This window comes from Zea mays, chromosome 4 (assembly GCF_902167145.1).
Source record: "Zea mays cultivar B73 chromosome 4, Zm-B73-REFERENCE-NAM-5.0, whole genome shotgun sequence".
NCBI classification, from domain to species: domain Eukaryota; kingdom Viridiplantae; phylum Streptophyta; class Magnoliopsida; order Poales; family Poaceae; genus Zea; species Zea mays.
This window is the reverse complement of record NC_050099.1, coordinates 168566037-168572036: the sequence shown is the minus strand read 5'-3', so window position 1 is coordinate 168572036 and position 6000 is coordinate 168566037.

Here is a 6000-nt window from a genome sequence, read left to right as displayed (position 1 = left end):
CTCTGAGTTACGCACACCGAGTCTCACTTAAGCAATGTCCATCTTACTTGTGATGTCCATTATCTATAGATAATCCAGTCTTTGGACCATCACACTTGTTCACTTGTGTTGAACCCTGTTAGCTTTGCATTAAGCACCTGTTCAACACTTAGCACACTTGTTAGTCCTTTAATTGGGTTGTCATCCAAACCACCAAAACCCACAAGAGAGCTTTCAATCTCCCCTTTTTGGTGATTGATGACAACACAATTAAAGCTTACACAACAATAAGATTTAAAGCACAAATTTTGAACTCTAAGTTTATAGAATGCTCCCCCTAAATATGTGCTTACATTAAAATCTTAACTTTGGCCTTAAATGCCAAAATGCACATACTTAGGATAATTCAAAGCATTGCTACACCTTAGCACAAATAAGATTTAAAGCACAAATTTTGAATTCTAAGTTTATAGAATGCTCCCCCTAAATATGTGCTTACATTAAAATCTTAACTTTGGCCTTAAATGCCAAAATGCACATACTTAGGATAATTCAAAGCATTGCTACACCTTAGCACCTGTGGGATGCATTGTGTGAAGAATCAAACCGTGATGCGTATAACACACAAATGCACAGAATCAGAGTTAAACACCAATTAAATAAATATACCATAGGAATATCAACCTACCACTATTCACCATTAAGATACCGATTTAAAGCGCCAGAACCACATGAATATCTATCACAGGATAAACACAGTAGATACCAATTGATTCATATCAACGGAAGCACTAATTTTGCATTATCACCATATAATACAACAAGAAGCATATGATAAGTATTATCAACAAACTAACACATTTTTCTTTAAGATCAAGGAACTCAAGGAAACCCCTTTGAGTCCTTTAGCACACAAAAAAAATTAATCTTCACCCTTAAGATAAGCTTTCCTCTCAGGTCGAGGTAAGCTTTAATGCACAAATTCTCCCCCTTTGACATCAAACACCAAAATCATATTCAAGCAAGAACATAGGATGATGTCAAAGGACAGCAGGGTATTAAGCAGGGAAAATGCAACACACTAACATTACTCCCCCTTACACATTAAACATATGCAACACAAGCATTGGAGAAAAATTAAGATACAAATACGCAAAAAGGTCAATACATCCTTTTGTACCTTTACCATGTTATGGTGTACTTTCCATCTAAGTAGGCGGAGTTCCTTTTGTCATCAATTCAAGATTTCCATCTTGAAAGTTTTATCTCTAGGGAGCTCCTTTACACTTATGCCTGATCCTTTATCCTGGCCTTTTCTTGTTGCTAAGATACAAAACTTAGAACACGTTATAGTATTGTGGCACAAGATGAAGCTTCTATTCTAGTGATTACCAAAAGATACCAATTGAAGCACACTACCAAGGCTACCAATTGAACAATCATCACTGTCATAGCTCCATGATATTTAAAGATAAGCATCTAGGATCACCAACTATTATAGAGCACGAGCAACCTTTAAATACGTAATTACTCACAACTTTAGATACCAATTACTTGACTTGTGGAGGTACCCAAGTCCTGATTGCTCCATTTCTTGCTCATCTTCCCTTTTCCACCTTGAGACTATACAGGATCACTCAAGAAACAATTAGTCTCAAAAGACACAAGTTATGTGTGCTCCCCCTAAAGTTGTGCATCAAGTATTTGAATGACTTGCACTTTGCACATTCTAGCTTCCTCAGAACTAGAGGGGATCACAACATAACTTGGTCAAGGCATACTCTATCAATTTCATCACAAAGAGATACCAATTGAATAGTTGACTTAATACAACAATGCATGCCTCAATGAGTATAACATTTTACAAGCAACCTAGGCATGCTTCATACATGATAATCATTGCACCACATATACCAATTGAAAACGACAAGATCATGCATATAAAGCGCAATGTCTAAGTACACCATGATTAAGAAGTATTTTCTTAGGTACACCAAAGGAAACAACATTTTAAAGCATAAAGCACCTAAGCCAAGATACTACCAATTGAAAGGCAAGAACATAGCTATGATCACAATCAACGAAACTTCAAGATTTTCAATGAAATTGCATAGTTCCATCCTTCATACCTTTGCCTTTTACCTGAATGCCATGAGATTCATTCTTTTTAGGTAGTGTGGAGTGAGAGCACCTGTTGTCACCAATTGAGGGCTCCTTATGCTCATGCACCTCATAGCTCGAGAGGGTGCATTAGAGACACAACATGGATTTCTTATTTTGGTATACACAGAGTACCAAGACAAAGTAATCATGTGAAATGGACTAAACAAAACTATCATGCTTGCACATAGGTTAATACATAATCATTAAAAACCACACAACATGATTTACAAAAAGATACAGGTTTAGCCACATACACCAAGAGAGTTAATCATGGTAAATATATCAAATGAAAAGCTACCCATTGAATGATTCAAGAGATATAACCTATAAAACACACAGTCATGATTGAGCAAGCATGATTATGATCTTGGAAATCATGGATCATTAATTGAAAGATATTCAACACAAGCAATCTCAAAAGCATAACTACTCCAAGGATAGGTATAGCACGACAATCCAACTTCAAAGCAATGCTGATTAGATATAATGTACTTAAGATACACGGGTACCGTCCTTTGGAGAGCAAGTTGCAGATTCTCATCAAAGTCCTTTGCTTGATTCACCAATAATGATTAAGGACGTCTACAACTTATTTAACTCGAGATGAACATGAGATTAGTATTGCACAATAATTCAACCTTGGGCCAATAAATAGACAATAAAACTGACAACTTAAGCATAGAGTTTGAATTAACCATCTTAAGCTCTCCCAAGATCTTCAGTCCATCTCGAGACACCTGCATGGTCTAGTTGGCACAGTTTTGTACCCATCTCGGGATGGGTCCATAACGTTCATCTAAAAGAGCCTTTGGTACCCAAATAGCAGTTGTGCTAGTTCTAGGTGATCTCATTACTGATCTAACAGAAGTGTATGATTTGGGTCTCCTAAGCGAATAAGATTGAGATAAATTTACTTGCTTAGGAACCTTACCCTTCTTACATACCTTAGGTAGATGACCATGCTCACCACACATGTAGCAGAAGCGTCGCTCAACCTGACATGACACTTGTTGTTTGTCTTTTTTCTTAGTGAGGGTCATCTTGGAGGGTGCACGTCTTTGATTCTTCATGAGCGGACATGAAGTGATCATATGGTCCTTATCGTTGCATCCAAAACATCTCCTCATTCCTTCATCCTTGTCTTTGTGTGGACAAGATGCAATGAAGTGACCTAATTCCTTGCACTTGAAGCACCTCCTTTTTCCTCTTCCCTTTTTGCTCTTGGATGACATAGAGAGATGATCAGTGCAAACAACATGACTAATTGAATTTTTACCTTTTTCCTTGTTCATGTTGATTTCTTCATTTATTGCTTTAGGAACATCCTTCTTATGGAGTTTAACACTTGTTGCGGTTTCTCCCGTCTCAAGCTTCTTCACCACGCGCCCGTGGATATCTTGAGGAGGTTGAGCAATGCGTATTCTCCTTAGTTGCTTTGCTTTTTTGTTCCTTTCTTTATTGATGAGCAACTTTTCTTTTGATCCTACAGCTTGATGCTCATTCAAAAATTGGCTTTCTTTTGAGCAACAGAGGTTAGCACATGGTGATATATTATCTAAATGCGCACGTGTGCAAGAATGAGGTTCACATGAATTTAAGTTCGCAATTACAACCTCATGAGCAACATCAAGCATGATATGGTCATCAACTAATTCATTATGAGAATAAGATAGCATATCATATTTTTCACTTAGAGCAAGTTTTTCTAAATTTATCATTTCTACTTGACTCTTAAGCATAGAATTCTCAGTTTTAAGTTGAGCAACATCAGATAATACATCATGATTATTTCTTTGCTCAAATAAAACAGATTCATACCGTTGGACCAAATTATCATGAGAGCACTTTAGCTCCTCATGTTCTTTGATCATCTTCTCCAGGCTGTCGTTGGTTTTGATGAGAGTCTCCTCTAGCCTGAGAAGCATCTCGCCTTGTTCCTTGTTCCTCCTCAATAGCTTAACCAAGAGCACTTTGTCTTCTTTGTTGAGATGGGTGTAGAACCGGCGAATCTCCTCTTCTTCCACATCGACGATCTCATTTTCCCTGTCATTATTATCAGTGGAAGCAATACAGGAAAATGTACCTTGTGGTGAAGATTCATCCTCGCTATCATCCTCATATTCCTCATCATCGCTTTCGTCTCCACTATCATTGTTAGCAATAAGACATTTATAACTAGTGGAAGACAAACCTGTTGGTGAGGTGGATTCATCGTTTGGTTGCCATCGTTTTTCTTCTCCCTTTGAAAGGTTAGTACCACAAGCAACATAGGGAGTAGAAGTAGTACAATTGGACTCAGAATATTTTATTTTAATTCTAGTCCATAGATCATGAGCATCAACAAATAAATCACTATCACTACTCATGATGGCAAAATAAGCACATCTAGAAAGAGAGTCAACTAAGATGTTGCAAGCATGGTGATTAAGAGATAGACATCTTAGTTCAGCATTAGAAGGGTTTTTACTAATATTAGAGGGAAAAATACTTCTACTAAAGATCTGTCTCAAATTAGGATCAATATGCATGAAAGCATTATAAATAGAGACAGACCAAGATTTATAATTAGAACCATCGCCTAAAAGAAGTTCTAGAGTTACCTCTTGTGACGACATCGTCATCTTCGGACGGCTAAGCCCACACTGGAGAGGCCTAGCTCCGATACCAATTGAAAGTTCCCTATGCCCGGGAACAAGATCTGGATGTCGCCTAGAGGGGGGGTGAATAGGCGAATAATAATTATCACTTTATAACTAGAAATTCTTACTCTACTCGAAGGCTGGATCGTAGTGGAATGAAAGACCCTTCGAGTAGGTTGCAGCGGAATTGAAGTTCCTGTCTTAAAATACCCTGCACTTCGAAGACAGCTTATACCACATATAAATATTGAAGTGCAAGTATAAACAACAAATAAGACAGAGAAATAGCACACAGCACAGAGCAGAGCACACAGACACAGGGATTTATCCCGAGGTTCGGCCAAACCTGAAATGCTTGCCTAGTCCTCGTTGGAGTTAGCCACACCTGGGCTTGGAGTCTATTTCAACTCCTTCCTCCGTTTGCTCAGATCTGTCAGTATGACAGATAGAGCCTTCCACTATGTTGATATTGGTTACAACAACGTCGTGGCTGCTTACAGTCTTCTCGACAGCACTCCGGCAGAGTAACAATGCGCTCAAGACTTTGCTCTAGCTCTCAGCAGCACTTCTCCACTCTCTAAAGGCTTATAGCTTTGCCTCTACACAAACTAGAGAGATATACACGAGAGGGAGAGAGAGAATTGATCCAAATGATGTATACAATTGTTGGCTGCACTTGTGTACTTGTTTGAGGCGCCTAGGGGTCCCTTTTATAGCCCCAAATGGCCTAGGAGCCGTTGGAGCTTCATTTGGAAGCTCCCAGCCTTCCTTGGTTGCGGGTGCACCGGACTGTCCGGTGGCGCACCGGACAGTGAACAGTAACAGATCTGATTGGCAGTTTCCTTCTCTGGAACAGCTAGCCGTTGGTGCACCGGACAGGGACTATTCACTGTCCTGTGCACCGGACATGTCACTATTCACTGTCCTGTGCACCGGACACAGCTACTATTCACTGCCTGTGCACCGGACGCAGCTACTATTCACTGTCCTATGCACCGGACACAACTACTATTCACTGTCCTGTGCACCGGACAGGTCACTATTCACTGTCCTGTGCACCGGACAGCTACTATTCACTGTCCTGTGCACCAGCCAACAGCACACTAAGTGATTTTTCCTCCGTTCTTTCTCCGTTTGACTTCAACTTTTGGGAGGATTTTCCTGAGACTTAAACAAACACATTTAGAGTATAATCCAATTGATTTAGTCCTAGAAACTT